This window comes from Dromaius novaehollandiae, chromosome 3, assembly GCF_036370855.1.
Source record: "Dromaius novaehollandiae isolate bDroNov1 chromosome 3, bDroNov1.hap1, whole genome shotgun sequence".
Taxonomy (NCBI): domain Eukaryota; kingdom Metazoa; phylum Chordata; class Aves; order Casuariiformes; family Dromaiidae; genus Dromaius; species Dromaius novaehollandiae.
The window spans coordinates 53890354-53913469 of record NC_088100.1 but is presented as its reverse complement, the minus strand read 5'-3'; the positions used below and the strand labels follow the sequence as shown (position 1 = coordinate 53913469).

At 36.9% G+C, this 23116-nt stretch overlaps 1 long non-coding RNA gene across 1 annotated transcript; it reads right to left on the bottom strand.

The window, feature by feature from the left end:
- Nucleotides 1-12406: 12406 nt before the first annotated feature.
- Nucleotides 12407-22798, bottom strand: LOC112997459 (uncharacterized). Its single transcript, XR_003262703.2, has 3 exons — nucleotides 21610-22798; nucleotides 18035-18135; nucleotides 12407-12571 (listed from the first exon to the last, which is right to left on the bottom strand). It is a non-coding gene; the product is annotated as an uncharacterized LOC112997459 (long non-coding RNA).
- Nucleotides 22799-23116: the final 318 nt, after the last annotated feature.

The following is a 23116-nucleotide window of genomic DNA, read 5'->3' as shown; positions in this document are numbered from 1 at the left end:
AAACTTCCATCATATTCCTCCTCAGCTGTCTCTTTCCTAAACTGAACATATACAAGCTCCTGCATATCTATTTTTTGTGGAAGATGGAATATACATCTCTCTGTTCTTTTGTCAGTTCTGCCATATTCTTCTACAGTTCTAAGGACCACAACTGCAATACTCTGCATGGGGTTGTGCCCCATGATGCAATGACACCTTGATGTTTCCTACTTTCTAAACAGTTTGCCAGCTAGGGTCAGGGAAATGCAAGATGAGTGTGTAGATGTTTGAGGAAAGGACAACTGAAGAAGGAGGGATAAGTATCTTGGTGCTGAACATGTTATAGAAAGATGAGTGAGTTCTCCATGTTCAGTAGTGGACATCATATTGAAAATGTAATTTAACAGCACATTATATAATCTTTTACTCAGGAATCTACAGATATTTTAAATCTATTGCTGTCCCAGATGCTGATTTCTAACTGAGGTAGCTTGAAAGACCTGTGAGAGGGGGAACTGCGAGAGGATCTGCATGGAAGGAAACAGCAGTAGTGATACATTGAGGACTTTTCTAAAGACAGAAGATCCTTATATAGGTCATTTAATACAGTCTGAATGAAGGCTAATTTTGACCATTAAAAGTATGCAAAGCAGCCAAGATGCTATATCGCGCAAGTGCGATGGAGTTTTTCTTTCACTTAATTGCTATCCATCTCCCTATGAAAGAACACAAACTAACGATGGGAAACTAAACCTTCCACTTATATGCAAAGACATACATAAGTGCATAAGCCACAGTCTCCAGTGCAGGTCAGGATGACAATAACTCAGTGTCATGATACTGTGGTCATTTTGTAGGCCATGTGAAATAAATTACAAGAGTCTCTTTCATTACTAATTGACAGACGCCCAAACCTCACATTTCTTTGTTAGAGCTGGTGCAATTGGTAGCTGACATGTGATGGAACACTGTTTTCTCTAACCAGGGAATAAGATCACAGAGGTTCAGGGATAATATTTAATTCTTGGCAACCATGATATGGAAGGAGCTCAAGTTGAACTACTGTGCAGCATTTTCCAAGAAAGACTAAGGCAGCTGACAGGGGTTATGTGAAAACTAGCATTGCATTGTGCCATGGTGTGGTGAGTCTAGTTTAGTCAGCACCTTTGGTAAATACTAAATAGCATTATTTTGATACACTAGTTATTTAACGCTTCTTTTATGGCTGTATTTTAAAATTTTTTTTAAAAAGTTTTTTTTTAAACTTCTTTTTTTCAGAGAAAGTTTTGCAATATTGATGGCAATATTTTTTCATTCTTCCCCTAAAAAGGTATTCAAAATGGCTATATTCACATTTCACAAGAACTTTAACAATATTGGATAATTCATTTAAAAATAGACCCTTATGTATATTATATCATTGTTAATGCCACACATGGCATGCAGCAATGGCTGATCAGTCTGAAATAAAAGTCTCACTTCTTTGGCAACATCTAGAAGAGTTCCTGGTAAATATGACTGAAACACACTGTGGATGTAGAAAAAGGATTCTCTACTGCAACACAGGCTATGGTTTTCAATAACTGATACATACTGTGTCTTTTAATATAGTACCCTCTTTTAAGGTTTAATTTTTTGAGTAATATATAATGTTTCAGTTGAGCTATCTTTGTTTTATTAGCTCATTGCTTTAACCACTTATTTTCAAAAGAGAAGAGTCAAGAATATTTTATATTCATGTGCAGTTCCTTTCCCACAATATACAAGAAAGTGTTCTTTTGTTTTGTTTTATGGAAAGCATGAAGTCTACTCTTAGCTCTTCTATTCTGGACACTTTCACATATACTGTTTCATGTGTGCTACACCTAATTATTCTATTACTGAAGTGGAGTTTTCCTATGATTTTGAGGAACTATTTTAGAGGACTCAAAAAGTTACAGAATAAAAGAGGTGAGGAATACAGCAGGGAACTTATCTGTCCTCTAAATATTCATCTGTTCATGTGTCCACGAGTCCTATTCTTCTATGGGCTGCCACTGTGAAGTGCTGTCTTTGTACAGACAAAGGCAATGTATATGAAATTACGTGACTTTGCTCTCCTAAAGCTGCCTGTGGTAACTGGATTAGTTGAGAACCATTTTGTTATCTGTTTTTCTCACGACCCACCTACCCTTTCATTTCCTAGGTTATTTATTACTTTTTTTTTTAATTTCAGTTCTTCCTCCTTTTAAAAACCTCCTACTCCCAAGATATGTGTATTTCCCTTAAGTATTACTAATGCTTGCCTCAATGTGCTTATTAAATTCATAAAGGAAAGAAATATAGTTATATAGGAATATGTGAACATAATAAAAGAATGAGCTGTTTTAAAATGTGTTTCATAAATGCAGCTCTATTGAGAGAGGGAAGAGGGAGGAAGGGGAAGTATCATTGTTTCAGCCCTGGGGAAAAAGTGGACTAAATTGAAAAGGCAATTAAGAAATGCTGAACCTCTGCCTTGTCAATGAGCTTCTATGGTAGATAAAAGTGTGGCAAAGAAGAACATACTCATGCCCATCGTTTCAGAACAATAACGTGTGTCCTGCTTGTAATGCTGTTGTTTTAAACACATCTCATTGTGTTTCCATTCTTCTGTGCGAGCTCAGCAAGCACAGACAATAGACAAGACGTTTTTGGCAGAAAGACAAAGGACACTTTGCCTCAGCTAGTAACAAATTGTTTTCATTAAGAACAAATGGTCTTGGAGCATTTTTGTGCTGTATAATCTCCCAAGATGTCAAGCCCAAACAGTAACCCAATGTTTTCCCTGAACAAAGAGGTAATATCTAGATGGAGGCACATATAGTTTACTTTGAATGGTTTGTATGTGGCTTACTGTTAGATGAGTTCAGTCTGTGTATGCATGGGCAAAAGAACATACATTCTCCATCCTATAAACAAGTAAGTATGATTATACTGCAACTTTTACAGGAATTGGGTTGGACTTGAATTAAAGCTGACAATTTTAATAGGCAGCATAATTAGAATGGTGATTTTCTCAGATACAATACCATTTAGCAGTATCTTCATCCCCTTTCTTAAGTGCTTTAAAGGATGCCTTTAGAGATGTTACAGAGATGTTGTACAGCAGCATTTGGCTGTCCCATAAGCATTCCTAGTAAAATCTGTTTTCAGAAATTCAATATTCTTTTAAAATATTGTTCCCCTTTCTTGCAAAAGAAACATTCAGCTGATATGAAAACTCAATTTCTGGTAGATAAAATAGGGTGAATAGGTTGTCACTGAACAGTTATAAAAGATAAACATTTTTTTCCTGCAGTTTCTCCCTCCCCTTATTGCCATTTTTTTAAATTCAAAGTAAAGATGTTTATGTTTACAAATGAGGAAATATTGCCATGTTGTGACATGAAATGTGGTTTGAGGATGTTTTGATTTAGAAATAACTGCAATATGGTCTTTAACACTTAAAAAATTATTCTTGATCGTATGCTCTATCCTCTGTTCATAATATTATTTTATGGGATGTTTTATCACATTACATCTTGACTATGCATTTGTAAATCTTTATTTTGAAAGTTCAGTATCTTGTAAAATTGATTTAGGTTTCCATTCCTTATTCAAATGGTGTCTGACAATCTGAAAAAAAAATTGGTCAGGCAAGGATATTTAAAACTTATTGTCTCTGCCACACAGGTCTAAATGCAAATGCTGCAGAAAGAGGAGATGGGGTATTAGAGACTGGAAAGCCAGAAAGCCAGATTCAGCAGCATCAAAGATTACATCTTCTCTTTCTGCCAACACCAGATTTTTAGAACAAGTTAGGAAAGAGATGGTATGCTATGCACCAAAGTGTGTGTTCTGTGCTTCCATTTGTGGCATAACTGATGTACATTGCATAGCCTAGGGTTAAGCCTGGAGTTTTTCAAGTGAATGTTACTCTTATTTTTATTGTTTCCCACATCCCTCTGTAACAGTATATTTCATAATTGCATTATTAAGGAACCAGGGGGGAAAAAAAAGGCAATTAATCGTGTTGTCAGGAGAAGGGGAAACAAAGCTTAACTTCATGAAGAGTAAGTAAAAGAACAAAAAAGTTTTCTTAATATATCCAATCTGAATTGCAACTGCAACATAAAAGAAAGAGAGAAGGGATCCTGCTATATTTTTTAATGACCTGCTATATTTTTTAAATTTTTATATTCTTAGTGATGATAGGCCTTATTTGTTGAAAAGCTAAAAGAGAAATCTATTTTAAATCACAGAGCTCAACAGGAATTTATAAGAAAATACAATGATAGCACCCCAAGGCCAGAACATACAAACAGGAATGTAATTTCAACTCATACAAGCCTCAGAAGACAGTTCAAGGATTCAAGATGCTGAAAAAGACATTGAATTATGTATATCTGTAAGATAACAGGAACTGATTATGGTAAATTAAAACCTGATTTAAAAAAACTGGAGATCAACTGTGATATCTTTGCATTTTCCTGGCTTATAGAGAATATGTTTTCACCATATTTTGTACTAGATAAAACTATGGGTGGCAATCTCAAGAGGTCAAAGAGAAAGTTCCAAATTAGAAATAGCAAAAGCATTTATGATCTTTCTGCATTCTGAACTTGAAATAGAAAGATGAATCCTTTTTGGACAGAAAAGGAGAAAAGTTTTCCTCACGTTGCTTTACGTTGAGAAAGATCTAGTAAACCTTCAAGATGATATAAAAACTTGACTTCAGCAGTGATAGTTTTGTGGTATGGCAACATGGGGAAATGCAGCTGCATGCAAACTGCTTCTGAATTAAACATGATGTTATAAAGTCATTTAATGTCTCAATGTTTCCCAGCAATCATCCACCACACTGGCATAAAGTCACTTGGAGATGAAGGAGTCTTCAAAGTCATCAGAATAAATGCCTGTCTTTCAAGGGAAAGTACCTTAGGACAACAGAGTGGCTGAAATGTTTGGGAGTTATTTTTTTTTCCCTGCAGAGAGCAAGAGCTGGAGCAGAAGAATTTCCCCAGGAGAACTGCCAGTTCCTGTACTTTAGACCTTGAAGAGGAGGAAGAGATAAGAAAGAAGACAAATTCTTGGAATGAAAGGGAACCTTTAGGGTTGATAGACTCATCAGGCAGGGCAAGGAGATAGGAGCTGGGAGACAGGGAATGCTGGATCAAGCAGGACTTGACAGACTAAACTACTGGGGTGGAGATCCAAAGTAGGCCCTGAAGGCTGAAAGGAAAAAAGTACAAGCTCCACTTCAAAAAAACAAACAAACAAAACCATTCAGTGTTGATGTCTGAGGCAGAGTTTTGCATAGACGTAGTTTTTATTTCCTCTGTTAGAGTGTCATTTGTGCTAGTATAATAAGTAGGCAATAATTGTGTTAAAAATCCCGTGCAAAATCTATCATACTTTTCTGAAGAACTATCAACCAAAATGCCTGTGGCATGTGAAAGGTTTTTTTGTTTTGTTTTGTTTTGATTTTTGCAACCAGAGATAATTGGGTTGTGAAGTCAAGCTCTCTTTGCAGCTTTGCCAACACACCCTAAGTTAGAGTGACTCTACAGTCCCGGGGAGTTTAGCCTTTGTCTCATGTTTTCAGCAGAGAGAACAATCATTTTCCTTGTCAGTCCATGCAAGCATTTCTCACTGCCAAAGAATGTAGTCTTTGTAGCATATATGTAGCACGCAGAATGTAGTCTCTTTATGGGAACTGACCTTAATTCGGCTACCCAGAACATTCTCTGCTAAAAAATGGAAAAATAATCTTCACCCTGCAGCATTCCACGCTGTAAACAGTAATCTCTGATATTAAAGACTGATGGTAGACATGGTATCAGTCCATTACTCTCTTTGTCTTTATAAGGTGTGGAACCCAGCCATCAGAAATCTAAAAAATTTGAAAATAACTAGTATTGACTTGCTATTACTTCATTAGGGGATGACTAGAGAAAGTTTAGAAGTTTGCTTAGGTCATTTATTTCTGAGCTATGTGTGATCAGTGCATTGGCAATTCGTTAGGGATTTGTCTTTGTGATATGCTTTTGCATCCATAGTAATAATATTCCACTGCTTTTTATCCTATCTACAAAAGATTTGTACAACCCTTGGAATATTAAAAAGTTTATACAGTCTTCTGTTAATCTATACTTCTGGCTTCAGAACTGAAACTTTTTGAAAAGAACTATGCTGGGAATGAAAGATAGTAAAACTCCTCTGTGCTGCTCATTGGAAACAATACTCTGAACACCTTACGTGAAAATTAAAACATGATCACCGAGGTAGTGGTCTGCGTTCATATAATCTGCACTACTGGAATTTTTCTCCTGTGCTCTTTAGACTTTTGAAGTTGTCTGCCCTCTTAAATTATCTAGATTTCCTAAACATCTCTTCCTAAATGGAGATTTGAAGAAAACACATTTGTCTCTCAAAATTTGTTACTTGGTCTGTTACTCAAGGAAATTTGCGCTAATATTGATAATATAACCATCTTCTCTTGACATTATTGTATGTTGTGATTCCCACAGAAATATAGAAAAGTGATATTTTAAATTGCTACCATGGAATATCTGAATAAAGCAATCACTGAAACACCACCACAACTTTGGAATTATTATTTCAGATTCTGAACATTCAGCAAGATCGAACTGCATAATTACACTCATTGTGTATATAACGAGATGGATTTTTTTATTTTTTAATGAAAGTGTAAATTGTAGAGAATTAGAAGGCAGCATGAAAGGGTGACAGTATACCTCAGTTATGTTCCTGATAATATAACAAGGTATTATCCCTCATACTGAAAATATTTAAGGTGATAAGTCATCATCTACAACACCATCATCTTATGATCTCCTGGGAAGGACTAATGAAAGACAACTAAGAGACAGATTTTATAAAAAATACAGAATCATCACACTACTGTATGATAAGCCAAATGTGAAAGCCAAGACCTATGCTTGATCATTTGATTGGAGTCATAAGCTTCAAATGGGACATGGCACTTTCTGAAATCATAGCACTGAAATACACGTCAATAGAAGGAAGTTTGAGCTAGAGAGGTTTTCTACACTCATGCCTGAAATAAAATTTAAAAAAAAAGTTGTGTTTTCAAGAATCGTGAAAGACTTGCCACTAAAAAGTGAAGAAGCAGTGAAAACAGATTTCAGAGGAAATCCTAGCCTTCAGTATAATTTGCCTTGGCAACAAAGATGGGCAATGCTCTCCAGCAGATAAGCTGCACCCAAATTCCTAAAGCTGTGTGTGGCCATAAATGGCAAGTGCAATCTTGACACGAGATAAAGGCACTGGCTCTTTCCCCTTCAACATGTCAGCAAACCTTTTGATTTATTATACAAAAACTTAGTTTAAACAGTGTAAAACTCCTGGAGCATGAAACTTGAGACTTCTCTTCATATAATGATTTCACTAGGAGTATGTCAAGGGTGAATATGATTCACTGAGAAATAAGGAAAAACTAAGAATTATTATTGGTTATTGAAAGTCATTTAGTCAAAATTGGTTAATAGTAAGTAGCTTTGTCAGAGCTTTTTTGAAACACTGTTTTTGTACAGCGCTTGAAACCCTGAATTTAAGGTTGTGATAATGGCCTAAATTCCATTTCAGGTAACCATTTATTTTTACTAAAATACAGTAATTGAAAAATTATAATCTTAAAGAAAATAATGTCAGTATTACCACTTTTCTTCAGATGCTGGTCTGAAATTTTAAAGGAACAAGAGGTAGAGTAAATGAATAGGCTTTTACCAGTATGCTGGTGATTCAGTGGAGATTTTGTGCTGCATTTTTGCATAGCACATAAATAAAATGAAAGGCTGAAAATGCTTCTTCAGATAATGTCAGTTTAATATAGCTTATTGCTGCTGGTTTCATAGTGCTCATTCTACCATACACAGAACACCTATTTCTGAGATTTTTAACATAATAGAAGTACAAGCTTAAGCAGTCAGAAGAAAATAGAGTTTGCTCTCATTGCATAATATATATGTTTAAATGGAGCTGTACAGTGCAAATGATGAACTCCTTTTGGTGACTCCATCTGTTTTAGTCCTGCAAGGGGGATCTTTTTATGTCCAGCTCCATCTGTGTGCCTTCCTCTGGCCTCCTCACCATGGGCCCATTTGTGCGTATGACCCCCTCGCAGTGCAGGTACCAGTGAGCCTGCCCCCACGATTTCCCTGCCAGACACAGCAGTCCAGACCTGAAAACTACTGGACTCTGACAGCAAAGCTCTTGCATCTGCATGGAAAGATTATACAACATTAGCTGCAGCTGTATAAATGGAACCATGCACATCCAGTGCCGCTTTATCACAAGTAGTGCTAAGAAATAGCGTGGCACAGATGAAAAGGGCTACAGAAGACAGCCTCACACGAGGACAGTGATTATCTGAAAGATGTACATAGTGCGCGGTTGTTATTGGAGAGGACGGAAGTGCTACCTATGTGTTGAAATAGTGGGAAAATCTGTTTTTCTATTCTCCAGCAGATTTCCTCTCCTGTCTGATTCCTCTGGTGAGAGGTAGATAAAACAGATCTTCATATGCCAAAAAGTTAAGAAAAACAATGCCTGATATGACTAGCAAAATCTGTGTTTTGCTGTTCCAGAAAGAAACTAGCAGGATTCAAAGCAGTCACATAAAAGAGGACAGTTTCTTCATCAGCCTTATTTGATCGTGTGGTATGTCCCCAGATGATAGGCATCTGAGGTACAATTAATTCAAGTGTTTTTTTTGTCTTCTAGCATACTCCATCCTAAATTCTCTAAAATTATGTTTTATTATTAATTGGAGCAAATCAACTGTTTAACCAAAAAATATATAATAACAGGACATGACACCAATTAAACAGAAAAAATGAAAAAAGCCTCCCCTTCCTAACCACAGAACCTTTGCAAAGAAATTCCTGTCCTCCAATCTTTTTTTTCAGTCACGCAATTTTGAGTGTTTTCTGGAGTTAAACTTCACTCACTGAACACTTCCCTATAGAAAGGCTGCACTGGCCTCTAGGAAAGTCACAGTCTTTCTATCACCTCTGGGGATCATCCAAAGACATAGTTTCTGGTGCTAGTACATCCCTTACGCCTCCAGCCACAGCTCCATCTCCAGTCCTGCAGTCTCCCTGCGTTTTCTATTTCTCCTTCTCTTCCTGCCCTCCTGCCTCCCAGGTGTTTCTCCAAAACTGAGCAGGCCTGGTTGTTCTCAGGGAAGGAGTGCTTATCCCAGAAGGCTATAATTTGGCCAGAATGGGGTCGGCAGTGAAACATGAACAGACTGTCTTCCTCTCCAGCCACAGCCTTTATGCAAAACCAAAAAAAAAAAAACAAAAACAAAAAAAAACCAAAAAAACAAAAAAACACCCACAATAAACTATGAACAAACCTATTAAACGATTTGCTATCTATCACAAATGGCAAAGGCCATTATCTTTCAGGTTGCTTTCCAATATATTGACATGCCTTACACAGTCATTTAATCTTACACAGCTATTTCATATTCTACTTGATATTAGCATTCCTACTTTGTTTTACATCACTATTTTACCAGAGGGTAACAGGTCTGAGGCTTCTGGTTTTGCCAACTGAAATAGCAAGATATGGCAGCTAGGCATCATGTTGATGACACCGACCATGTTTGAATGCTTGTAAAAAATGCGGACTTTCTTTGAACTGTTTGTACTTCTCCCTTGTGAAGAGTCTTGAGTACAGTCCTTCACGTCTGGACACATGTAGAAGAGTATAATAAACATCCTTTCAAAGGGAATACAGAAAGCAACCTTAGTAAATCCTTTGATATGCTGCAATTATTATTTAAGGAAAACAGGGCAGGTAGCTTTTATCTTTTTATATTTTTTACTTTTATTTTTTATTTTTTACTGGTCAAAGATAAATTGTAATTGATCAAAAAGAGACAAGCCATTTAACACGCCATGTTTTGCAAATAAAGGAGAAACCTGTTCATGAATATTATAAGGTAATAAGCTTCTGGTAGTAGTCATAATCTGTTAACGTGCTCTTTACATTAGAGTAGCATTATTAAAAATTGTGTCAGCAGTCCTGAGAAAAGATCTTTGAGTTCCATTTGCACCAAGAAGAAATTGTCCCTAACTGAAGAAGATTCTGAATCTTCTTAATATTTCCTCTTTACTTTACATAAAATTCGGTAAACCAGATAATTTGAGCATAGCTGAACCTTTTGCTTGAAGAGCTAATGCACTTCACCTGAGGGGTCTGTGATCTAGAAGACAAGGTCTCAGTCTGGACATAAAAAATTTTCTGTTTCAGTAGAGACAGCTAACTGTTTTAATAAAATGGAAAAGCCTTCAAATACAGAGCAAAATTAATGGAAACTTTTTAAAGACTTGAAAAAAGAAAAAAAAAATTCACCCTCACATTTAATTTTCCTCCTGCTGAAATCCAGAATGAATGTGGATTTAAAAAGCCTACTAATAACCAGTTTTCAATACTGAATTTTATTTAATGATAAATGATTTTGAAAGTTTGAATATGCAGTGAGGTGATAGGTTCAAGGCTGAGGAATGCATTTTTCTAATTTAGTTATTAGAGAAGTTTAAACTGAATCGGACTCTCTGCCAACATTCATTTATCATAAATATCATTTCTTCTCTAACATTCTCTTCTTCCCTCCACTTCCTTCCCCTCCCAGCACACATATAGGGAAATAATCAGAACCTTTGAAACACTGCAGGGGATTGCTCATTTCATTGTCAAAATTGAATAACTTCTGCCAATGACATTTCTTTTTCTCAAGAGCCTGACTTCCCTCCAGTATGGGATTAAATAGAGAGTTTGGATTAAAACTAAATGCAGAATCTTTTTAAAGGTCATTCTGGTAAGGCTAGCATATATTTCAAGAGTGAAAACAGTATAGCCATGCTTTCAGGAAAAAAAAAATCTAGCAAATTAATTCAAATGTGTTAATATGAAAAGTTTGTGCAGAACAAAAGTGAACTAAAAAAACTACTTGCATTCCACTTTACAGCAGCATGTTGCTGACAACAGAAATGTCACTGAATGCCATTGTCCTTGGAGTTCATAGAGTTACAAGGATATTACACCACCTAGCAACAGAAACATCTATTTGGATTACAAGGATCAAATGCATTCTTTTAATGTGTTGTAGATCTCCCACTATATACACAAATAAACTGCCACAGAAATCCACATGGTTTGCAAGGCAGTCTGTTTGTTTGTCCTTGATGTATCAACGCTTTTCATTTGGAAGTCTTAGACCTTTTGCTAGCAAAACTGATAATAGTCTGCTTGTTATTTCATTTATGCATTTATTTATTTATTTTCAAGCTGAAAATCTGTACTTAGAGCTTTACTGTTCCTGGTAGCACTGAAAGAGAGCCTGGCAATCACAGTGCAGATCATGCCAGCCATCTCATTCTCCTGTCCCCAAGATGAGATTTTTCTTGCATTTTGATACTTTTCATATTAATAACTAGAGCTGGGAAAACAGTGGGGCTACTGGCTTGTAGGAAAATCTATTTTTTTAATTTAAAAGAAGTATTAAAATTCTCAGCAAACTGAAGTTCTCAGCCTAATGCCCTCTCAGAAACAGCATGCTTGTGAGTTTTTCAGCCCATACCAGCCATGGTAGCTGACTGAATAGCTCTCTGACATTGCCATGGCCCCTTACTCTGTGATCAGGCCCTTCAGTCCCAACTGCCCAAGGCCATGGATCCCACAACTTTATAGGTCTGGGGCAGACCCACCAGGAATGCAGAGAGATCTTCACCAGATCAGCCAGCATAATGAAATGATTATGTGGAACAGGATCTATACATCTGAACTGATTGTGGAAACTCATGGAAATTCCCACTCCAGACAGAGTTATTAAACATAAATTCAACACTTTCTTCTGTTTCACCTCTCTTATCCTTTGTAGTCTATAGCTAGCTCTAGCCTACAGAATATCACAGATGATATAAGAGAAATTCTACTCTCCTAACTGCCTCTGAGTAGCATGTTAGGCTGTTGTTAATGTAATTGAGCTGGAGAATATGTATGTGGGCCAAAACCGCCTGCCTTTTTGTGACTCAGGAGTGAGTTCTGATTTTGCTATGTGATTCTCTAAATAAGTCTCTTCCCTTAGTGCTTAATTCCCAGCCAGGCAAATAAAAATAGCAATACTTCATTTGCCTCTACTTTTTTAGGGAAAAACCTTCAAAGGGGCTAAACATGTTTTGAAATCTTCCCATAAGACTGTGAAGTTTTAAGATCAAAATCTTGTCCTAGAGACTAGTTTACTTTTTTTTTTTCCTTACCCATTCTTAATTGATACTTCTATCATCAAAAGCTACAGTGGAGCTAAAGCCAAAGCCAAACTGACACGTGATTTAAATGGAAGGATTACGCAGCTTCATAGCGACCCATGAAGTGATAGAGAGAAGGCAAGCTTTATTAAGGATTTTAAACCATTCTAGTCCTCCTAGAAATCCGCACCAACATGCAGTTGTAGCAACAATGAGGTTCAGCGAGCAGAGGACCTGTCAGTATGGGATTCTGGTATCTATTGGAGACTCCGGTGTAGTAAATGTATGTCCTGTTCAACATGAAAAAGAACAACAGAATCTAGCTCAACTGCTGTGGATTGTTCTGTCGTTTTGTATTACTCTTTAAAAAGGGAGGAATCTATTGCATAACTAAGCACTTAAAACAGAATGCTATCATAAAGGAGCAGAAGTCTAGTTGTCAGCTATTGACAGATTTATTCTCTCAGACCTCAAAAGCTGCAATCAGCTTGGGAAGTGTAATTATTCTGCCCTTCTTTCATCATTTAATAATAAAAATAATAAATACTGTAAGTTTAGTTTATACCCACGATTACATTATAGCCTAATCACATGGTTGATAAATACATCAAAAACAAAACTAGTTTTCCAAGCCAAGCACACAAATGTTACTATAGGCTAACATACTTCCAAGGCTAATATATAGAAGTCCTTTGGAGACAACTAGCTGATATATCAAAGAATTCTTGAAGACTCATTATTAATACACCAAAACCATATAAATTCAGTGAAACAATCAGAGGACATTAAGAAAAGGCAGTTTTATGACTACTTGGGGCCTGTTCCTTATCTCAGATAAGTCAAGGCAAATCCCTGTCACATTTCTTGCTGTGGGATAATGCTTTTTTTGGAGGGGGGATAAGAGGCCTGCTTAGCTCTTTTGTGTAACTCATTTAAAATAACCCAGATTAATGGGGGCCTGTCTATTTTACCCTTGTAGAAGATGATAAATACTAAAAATTATCACTGAAGCCATTCAGCTGCCCATTAATAATACATTAGTAAATATCTTATGATCAGGTTTCACTGAAGTATGTTTTTTACACGAGCTTGCAGCTGAGCCAGTGTTAGCTTGAATATTAGCAATATTTCATTCATGAAAAGTAGGAGTCCTGTCAGCTTCTACAGGTACATAGGATATGAAATGTAGAAAAAACAGGTCCTAGAGGACCTGAGGTACAGTGATTTCAAAGCTAAGGAAGCATGGAGAATACTTCCCAAACAGGTAGGAAGAGTATAGCAAAAACGGAGTAGAGCAGAAGGTGCAGTGACTATTCTCTTGTTTTTCTCCAAAGCTTAACGGTCCAGCACCGGACTGTGCTTAAATGGACAAGTTCAATTCTGCATCATGCAAGAGTGAATTCTTTAAAATTACGTTTCTTCTCATTGCCTGGGGGAGGGGTTGAAAAATTGGCTTGGGCATCTTAAAAAGATTTCTTCTTTACTTCGAGTTGCTTCCTCTTCTAGAAGACTCTGTGGTGTCTTGGTAATTTCTTAAGAGATTAAGACTTTTCATTGCTGAAAAAGGCTGAGAGTCTGCTTTGTGACTAACGATTGTGCTTCCTCAAGTCTAAATTTACTCTGCTTATGAGCAATAGTCCGTTGTCAAGTTTTTGTATTTTTTTTGTCACTGACTGTGAGTAAAATCCTTCTTCATGCAATACTAGTGAGCAAACTTGAAAGGAAGCCATTTCTTATCCTCACATTCCACGTGAATGAGGACCAAGCTTTTTGATTGTTTGTTTTGTTTTTCTTTCTTTTTCCTTTTATTTTTCACCTTGTTTTCCTAATCTGGTAAATATTCTTAAGTATTTCATATTTCTTGATTGATCAGGCATCTCTTCCTAGGTTGTGTCATGCCAGGGGAAGTCATGAAGTAGCTGTTCACTAATTCATTTTATTTGTATGACTGTTGTAGTCCCTGAAACTAACATTTCCTTAAAAAACAGTGATCTGAAATTTTCAGACAATGATTTTGTCTATTTTCTACTGAGTATAAATGCCCATTACATTTTCCAGTCTGTGTGGTTTTAATATGCTTGTGCTAAAAAACTTCTGCTTTTACATACATACATACATACCTACACCTATTCACATAAAAGTCCAACACAGTTTTTTTTCTCATTGGGATTTTCAGAAACTTCCTGTGGATTTTTTTTAAGAACTAAGGCCTGCGGATATAAAGCCTATAACTTTGACGATTGTGGATAACTTCCAGACAGACTCTATTAAGGATAAAACAAATTCTACTAAATGTTACATTTGCTTTGATGAAATAACACAATACAAAATGAGTTGTATAAAATGAAACCAATAAAATCTCATAAAAGCAAAACTGTACTGACGCAAAAAATCATGTGGGTTTAAAGATCTCTCCAAGGTATTTTTTTTCTTGTTTTTCCTTTTAATCCTATGGCATAAGAAGAGAGGAAAATCCAGCCAGTGGTCATCTAACTTGACATTGACACTCCACATTATGTGATCTCCATATGAATAAAATACTTCCACTTAGATTCTTGGGTTCTTTGCTCAGGGAGCAAAGTTTTACTCAGAACATGCATTCCTTTTTTAACACAAGTGTGGAGTGCTGAAGCTTCACCACCCTGCTGTTCCTCTAAAGCAGAATGGGCACAGATGTTCATGTCATGTTGAACCTTGTCTCTATAAGGTACCTGGAGACAAAATTTTATCTTGGATACTCTAAAGAAATTATTGACAGAAAGGTCCCTACATCCCTTCTTACTTACATAAGGCAGTAAGGGACTGTAAAGGCAAAAGAAGGAATCCTGAAACAGAGGGTTGTCCCTCTGAAGTGAAAAACGTTTGTGTATTTCAGCTTTAGGTTGCAGAGCAGGAGAACATCCTTTACTTATTCTCTTTAAACACCTGAGCCAAGGAAGATTGAGTACATTTTGCTAAGTGTGAGATTCACTTTTTTCTTTCCCTGAAACAAAAGGAAATGTGAAAGCAGATTGTGATGATCCCTGTTAAAATGTGGTCTGGTACTTGGTCAGAGCACACTGCTTTCTTGTGTTTATAGAGCTTGTACTAAATTCAATTCCTGCCCTGGGGAGAAAAGGTATAATTATTTCTCATTACTCATAAAATGATGTCAAAATATCATTTATGTTACTCTTCACATTCAGAGATAATGCTTCATTATCAAGACAACAAGGAATAGGTATTTAAAACGGTATACACAAAAACAAGGTGTTTTCAAATTTCTTTGTTGGGAGAATGAAAAAAAAAACCCTGTCAAATAACAAAACACTTAACACATTAGTTGATAAGTTACCCAGAAAAAGAAAAAAAAGGTCTTGCAGTTATGATAAAGAATATGCCTGATTGCTTTGCAAACATGAAATTAACTCTTAATCTGTTGTAACTTTTGTACACTCTCATACATCTCAAAATAAATAGATAATTTTACAGACTGCACATAAATCACAAGTTTGGGTGTTATGAGATCAGGAGAAGGATTTTTGAGAGACTGCAAATGCAGGGAAATATTTTCGTCTAATCTGGATTTTAGACTATCAGAGGTGCCTAGCTAGTTTGTTTCATGGAAGAAAACCTGTGAAATGTCCTAAAAGAAGAGATTATTCACCTGAGTTGATCTTGAAGTGCACCACACATTTTTTTAGCGTTTTCCTTATGTGATTTTTTTTATACTGCCTTAAAGAATGCTTTTATTTATCCTTAACTGAAAATGGATCTCCTTTTAATAGAGAATCAACCCCAAGTTTTACTTGTTGTTTAACTCTCCATGAAGCCAGCTGGATAGAGGTTTCATTTTTCATTCGATACCTGGTAATGAAATGATTAACTTAGCCACCATAACTGTTTCTACCATATTACTCCTCGCAGCGACAGGGTGTTAGTGTGTCTACATAAACTCCTGAAGTAATTCACATTGATTGATTAGAAACTTATTTTATCCATTGTCCCGAAATATTCTTTCATTCCAGAGTAAACAACCGTAGCTAATAGATATGGTATCTTATTGGTATGTGATCGAAGAGTAGCTTTTAGGAAAAGAAGTAAATGGAAGTCTAATCTTTCTAGTGCCTTTTAGAGTTACTTAACATTGGTCTACAAAGAGCATTGAATGAAGAAAATTAGCAATACTAAGTCATTTGTCCACTCTTCTGCCAAAGTGAGATTGCTTGTCTATGATATGCTATGTTTTTAAATGTGATGTCCAGTCCAACCTTAAATTATTCAGCTGCTCTGTTACTGCTTCCAGTATATCCTTAGATACACCAGATCTATTTTATAATGTGGCCAGGATTATACTTTGCTTAATTTCATTTCAGTGCTGTAATAGCATCCTTTGCAACAATTTACACAATCTTCTCTCGCTTTGTATTTCTCAGATACTTGCTGACTTAGCCAAGATAAACCAGCATGATCATTTTTATTGGCCACTCAGTCTGTGAAATAACACTGTGTTGCATACAGAATTGCATGCTTTTACAGTGTTACACTGAAAGATCAAATCTAATTTACTAACAAACAGATTCATCAGGTGTTATTACGTTTTTATATGTTTCTAATGGTATGGTGTTCTTCTATGCAGTATTGTTTTTGTATATATTATCCAAGGCATATTTGTAAACCTGTACTTTCAATTCAAGGAAATTTGCCTAAGATTTTCTATACATATACTGAGTGCGATGATGCTTTGCTTTTTCGTACTACTATCTATGCTATGCAACAGAATCTTCTTAGCTCCAGAAGTGGTACATTAATAAATTTCACCATACTCCTAACTGCAAAGTTTGCCTCTACCATAACATATCCACACATTTTATTGTCTCTCTCTTAACCTACCTGTTTGTATGTTCATATCTGTGAGATGAATGTGAATTTTACTTTCTGCACAAATTTCTTCTTTCTTTAAAGTTTTTGCTAATCCAACTCTGATTTGTGAAGAAACAGTGAAGAAGCAGTTCATTTATATCCTAGTTTAAGAGAACCCATTACAAATCCTACCTTTGTGGCATCATTTAGAGCCGCCCACACAATTGCTTTAAATTACATTGGACAGGATGGCTATTGAAATCAGAGTGCTGGAACAAGACCTTTTATCTTTTCCAAGCCATTTTGTCTGGTGCTGCAGGGAGATGTGGCTGGAAGGAGTCATGCCCTTCATCCTGGCTGTTCAGGGCAGTGGTGCCTGTGGATCTGAAAAGTCTGTTGAGGAGGTGGAGGGAAAGCGAGAGGGAGGAGGGGGCAGCATGCTGGATTTCTTTCAGATGTCGTGTCCTGAAGAGGCATCACCTTATTGTTACTGGGAAAAAGTTCTTCGCAAAATGCCATTAGAAGAATGGAAGCATTTTGAAAAACCATTAATAAGCTATAGCATTCCCAATTGCCAGAATCAATATTGCTTAACATCATAGCAAAAAAAAAAAAAAACCTGTGTATTTTTCTCTTCTCAGGTAACTCTGCAGTGTTTATTAGAGTGCAAACTCTTTTCTCAGAATTGAGAATATTAACATCAGCCAAGTTATGCAGTATATGTGGAAAATCAGGGAAGATCAAACCACACAAAAAAACCCACAGAAATCCTTCTTTGAAAGACCACTTCTCTTCACTTATAGATGTTTTATAAATAGAATATTCATCTCTCTTGTTTTTATATGCTAAAAAGGCAAAGAGTTCCAGGTAGGAAGCAGCAGTAGGAAACCTGTTTAATAAAGTCTATTTACCTTATTGGTTCGGAGATTTCAGCTGTCTTCTAAGTTTTCCACTTAAGAGATTTTTCACATCAGCTCTTAACATGCTCAACTTCCATTTGTTGAGCTGCAAACTGAATATAATCTCTAGTCAATGTAAAGAACAGTCCTATACTGCCCTGTATCTGTACATGCAGACCAGAGTGAATTAATAAGGAGAAGTCACATAAGAGAATTTATTCTCTAACAGTTTAAAGCAACAAATTTACATTGATTTACATTATCTGAAGATCTGATCCAGTGCCTCACTAAGTAAACCTGAAAAAAGAAAAGGACAAAAAAAGCTAATGGGCATTATCCATCTTTCATCACCTGCACTGATAGCAAGAAATGTAGTAAAACAGTAGTTGGCTATTTTACAGCACTCAGCTACAGTACTCTGCCAGCTTTTAGGAAAGATGGTAAAAAGCTATTGTAGGAACATTAATGAAGGTGTGCTAGCCTACATAAAGAGTATTTCTTTGGGAATGGTTGGACTGGAAAGACTACTGCCTTCCTACAACTTTGGCTTTGAAGGTCCATCTTTCTACAGCACAGCACAAGATCTTACAAGCAATAATTGATCATCCATCAAGGCAAGTCACTGGTGACCATCTCTTTTTTTTTGTTGCTCAGGAGACAACACATGCAGCTAAATGATTAAGTAAACCCGAACAGAATAAAGAAAACAAAAGGGCATGTATCGCATTGAGGAAACTTTAATACTTTGAATTATTATTATCAAAAAGGAACCTGAGTCTAACAATGTCTGAGGTGTCTGATGTTCAATCCCTATTTGTGGTGCCGTGGTAAAAAAAAAAAAAGGAGTGAACAGCAATAATCTGTCTCTATAATTTGTAAAGTAGCAAGTTTGTTCTCTGTTTCAGAACAAATTGGTCATGGTCACAGAAACCTGTCTGAGCTAATTAACAATTCCTTATGACATTCTGCTTTCACAGTTCTATTAAGAGCCCAAGCCCTGGTGGCAACAAGTTTTTCTAGTAGAGAGTTACCATCCACAAACTTCAGAAACTATATGCAGCAGTGTGTTTGAGAAGGGTGGAAGAGAATACATTGTAACCAGACTTACAACATCTATCTTCTTAAAACAGGAAAGTTCAGCAAATATTCAGAACTCAAGCTTTGTTTTGTTTTGTTTTGTTTTGTTTTGTTTTCCCTTTGTTTTTTCTTGTGTGGGTCAATATCCCTCTAGCAGGAATAATTTAGTGCTGAGAAATGTACTGCAACGAAAAGTGTGGCAGAAGGTCACTTCCTAATTCAGTCCTTCACCTTATATGATGCCAGACACTTTTGAAATCTATACAATAACTAGCTTAGCTGGTAACTAATGCAGCAAACATGAGGAAATGCTATCTGTAACAGACAGGAACAGACAACATGAGACAGACAGGCGATGGATGCAGTAGGATTCTGTGACAAGGCGATGAATAGATTGAGGAATGTGATTGAGAGAAAAGAAGAATGAAACACAACAATGAAATGAAAACAACACAGTAAAGAAGAATGAGGCAGGACATATTATTGAGATAGTGGTAGGAAGGGATAGAATAGAAATTGTGGAGGGAGGCAGTGCAATATGCACAGTATGAAATAGGACATTATAATAAAGACAGAGGAAGAAGTTAGAATGCATTTCCCTGAAGCATTAGATTATTTCCTAAGAATAATGTGTTTCAGGGTGTTTTTTTTTTTTTGGTTTACATTCTCAAGCATATAAATGCCAATTCTCTCAAGAATTATCTGTTACATACATAATACATACATATATGTATTTATGCACACATTAATGTACCTTTAAGTGACATTAGTGACAATAAGTGACATTAGCCATTTTTGATATCAGAAAGAAAGGACTATGTTTGTGTTCCTAGAACTTAGATACAATGAAGATTATTTTCTGGAAATAATAAGTACTCAAGAAGGCTGAACACACTTCCCAAGTAGATGCATTCTGCATGTTCGTATTAATGCCCAGGTGTGCTCTCTTGTTAGCGCTAGGAGTGTAGGAGTTTAAATAAAGAAACCACGTTCCAGACTCCTAACACAATTTGCCAGCTTCGCCTCTGGAAAGCATGAAAACAGCAAAAGTAGGAGTCATTTATTTACCGTTCACTCAGCAACTCATCTCTTCAACACACAAAGGTACAGAAGGTGCAAACTTTATTAAGTTTTAAGAAATCAGGTTGGTAGAAGTGAAGACAGGACATTTTTTATTAACCTTATAAATCTAGTTTGCCTGGGTTTGCACATGTACCAGTCCTTAAAAAGACTGTTAGCAGTGTCATTCATATCCTCTCATTACTTCTCATGTTCATAATCAAACCTGTGCAGTTAATCTTTTAATACTATCAGGGGTTAAATGAAAAACACAGTAACCAAGTGACTGGGTTTGGGGTTTCTTTGGATGAAGAATTAAGAAAGAGAATCCTGTCAGAAAGCAAATTGAATATTGGACAGACTTTCAAAGCATTCTAATCCTGTAAAATAGGCTATAGTAGTTCTTATTCTGGCTGTTAATATCATTAATCTTTGCATGTGTACCTAGGGAGGTAGGTATAGTGTGTACATACAGGTACTGCCTGTTGCACATGGAGTCCTGATTATTGGATGAGGCTTCTATACTTTATCATAAAAATGAATAATTTTAAATTTTTGTAAAAGTGGGCTTCTTTGTAATGGGGGGGGGGGGGAGGTGCAGGAAACCAAAGTAAATTAAAAGCTTCTTGGTTTGCTGTATTTCTTCTTATTTTATACTTCATTCAGGTAGTACTACTGGGAATACAGACTTCTACAGCAGTTCTTAGTTGGTCATCTTTGCTGCCTACTTTCAGCTGGATGTCGAGGATGAATAGGCAGCATTGAGCAGAGTCTCAATGGGAGTCAGACACAATAGGCAGGTTCCTGCTACAGCAGGTGAATTGAGGGGCAGCTCATGGACTCCCACACAAGCAAGCGTCATTGGCGTTGCCTGCAGAGGTAATCAGTGTAATTGGGAACTGAAATCTGTCACATAGATAAAACCTGCAACATATTGTGCAGTTTGGATCCTTAACGAGACTACAAGGCAGCAAAGCTGTATTCATTTGCAAGTGGACTGTATCTAACCCTCCCTTGGCCACATCCAGAGCATCCCAAACACCATTTTTCCCAGGTATTCCAGAGTAGCTTCCAATAGAAAATGCTGAGTTATTGTATATCTCTGTTTTCCTCCAGTAGATAAAAGGGGAGGCTAAATCATGTTTAGCCTTTGTATCTGCCAAATAGTACCAATAGTACTACTGCTCTGGGAGGTAATCTGTTGCATGTCCTATTAGTGAGCATAGCGTGCAAAGCTCTAGGCCAGGGAGTAGCAGGATCAGTGCCATTGCCGTGGTGCTCTTCTTACTGTGATATGACAAGACAGTACTTAATAAAGCATGTGGCTGCATGTCAGAATCCAACCGTAGCAAATTTATATTCTGTCAGGTTATAGCTCTGACCAGAACAATAACTGCATGCATTCTGCAAAAGACACAGCCAGGATGCAAGTGATCATATAAGGCACTTACCAACAACTTGAAAGCAGCAGAATTTTCAAGAAATTGAGAAGGTTACTCTCTTGATGAAGTCCTTAGTGCAATTTTTCTAACAAGGAGCTGCATCAGTGGTCCTTGATCCTGACAAATTATGAGACAGCTATCCCAACCATGTAGAGCTTCCTGGCCCTGGAAGAAATGAGGTCTAACAGCATCCTGGGCTGTGTTAAGAGAAACATAGGCAGTAGACTGAGAGAAGTGATTATCATCTTTTGCTCAGTGATTTTTAGACCAGTCCCAGAATACTGCTTTCGGTTTTGGGCCCTCCCGTACAGGAAAGACACTGACTGTTCAGAGTCAGTTCAGGGAACCCAACAACAGCCTTCTAATACCTATGAGGAGATTAGCAAGAAGATGGAGACAGGCTCTTCAAAGCAGTGCATGGTGGGAAGACAGAAGACAGTGGACATAAGTTGAAATCAGAGAGGAAAAAGAAAGAAAGAAACAAACAAACAAACAAACAAAGAGGGAAGGGAGGAGAGGAAAGGAGAGGAGGGGAGGGGAGAGGAGAGAAGAGGAGAGGAGAGGAAGGAAAGGGGAAGGGAAGGGAAGAGAAAATTATGAAGACAGTCTAGTAGTGGAGCAGGTTCCCCAGGTAGGGAAGTCTCCATCCTTGGGGGTTTTCAAGACCCAGCTGAACACAGCATAGAACAACTTGATCTGACCTCACAGTTGATCCTGTTTTGAGAAGGGGGTTGGACTAGAGACCCCTTGACGGTCCTTTGCAGCCTGACTTATCCCATGAGTCCTATGATTTTAATTCCATCCCTAAGAAGAGTAATTTTCTTATTTCAGACGTAAGAACAGTAAATGCCACTGTACTTCTTGTGGAGTTGACTAAAGCAAAAATAGACCCCAAGAGTTAAAAAACTAGGAAGTCCAGAGTGAGGTCTAGTAGGGTGATATTAAAGTTCACACATGCAGATCAGAGATCAGATCAGATATGATGACCTGATTCACTGGTGAGCTGTATAACTCTTACACAGTCATAGAGGGACTTGTTTAGGAGTCTGCTGAAAGTTCACTCATCATTTATTTGTGTTAATTTTGTGTTCACTTATGTAACCTTATAGGGTGATAGCCAGTGACTCCCTTATCTTCAGTGAAAAGTTAAATTGCTGGTGAAAAGGCAAAGAAAGAAAAAGACAATATTGTGTTAAAGAAGCATTTATTCTTCTATGTGCCTACCATTAAACATTAACTTTTCATTGCCCAGAAGCTTTACCAAAGCTCTGATTAAGTGTAGCTAGTGTGTTAAAAATTCATAAGCAGTGTGCAGATGTTGTGTTTTAGTCAGGGTGGTCTAACTGGCAAGGTCCAGATCCTTACTGTGGAAATCTTGTCACTTGAAAAATTGGCAAGACAATGCCTGTTGGCTGTACTTTTCGAACACATCAGTGGCAACATACTAATTTAGGACACGGAATGAGGCAGAGGAAGATCTCCCATTCCACAGGTTATAATCCAGCCTACAGGCTAT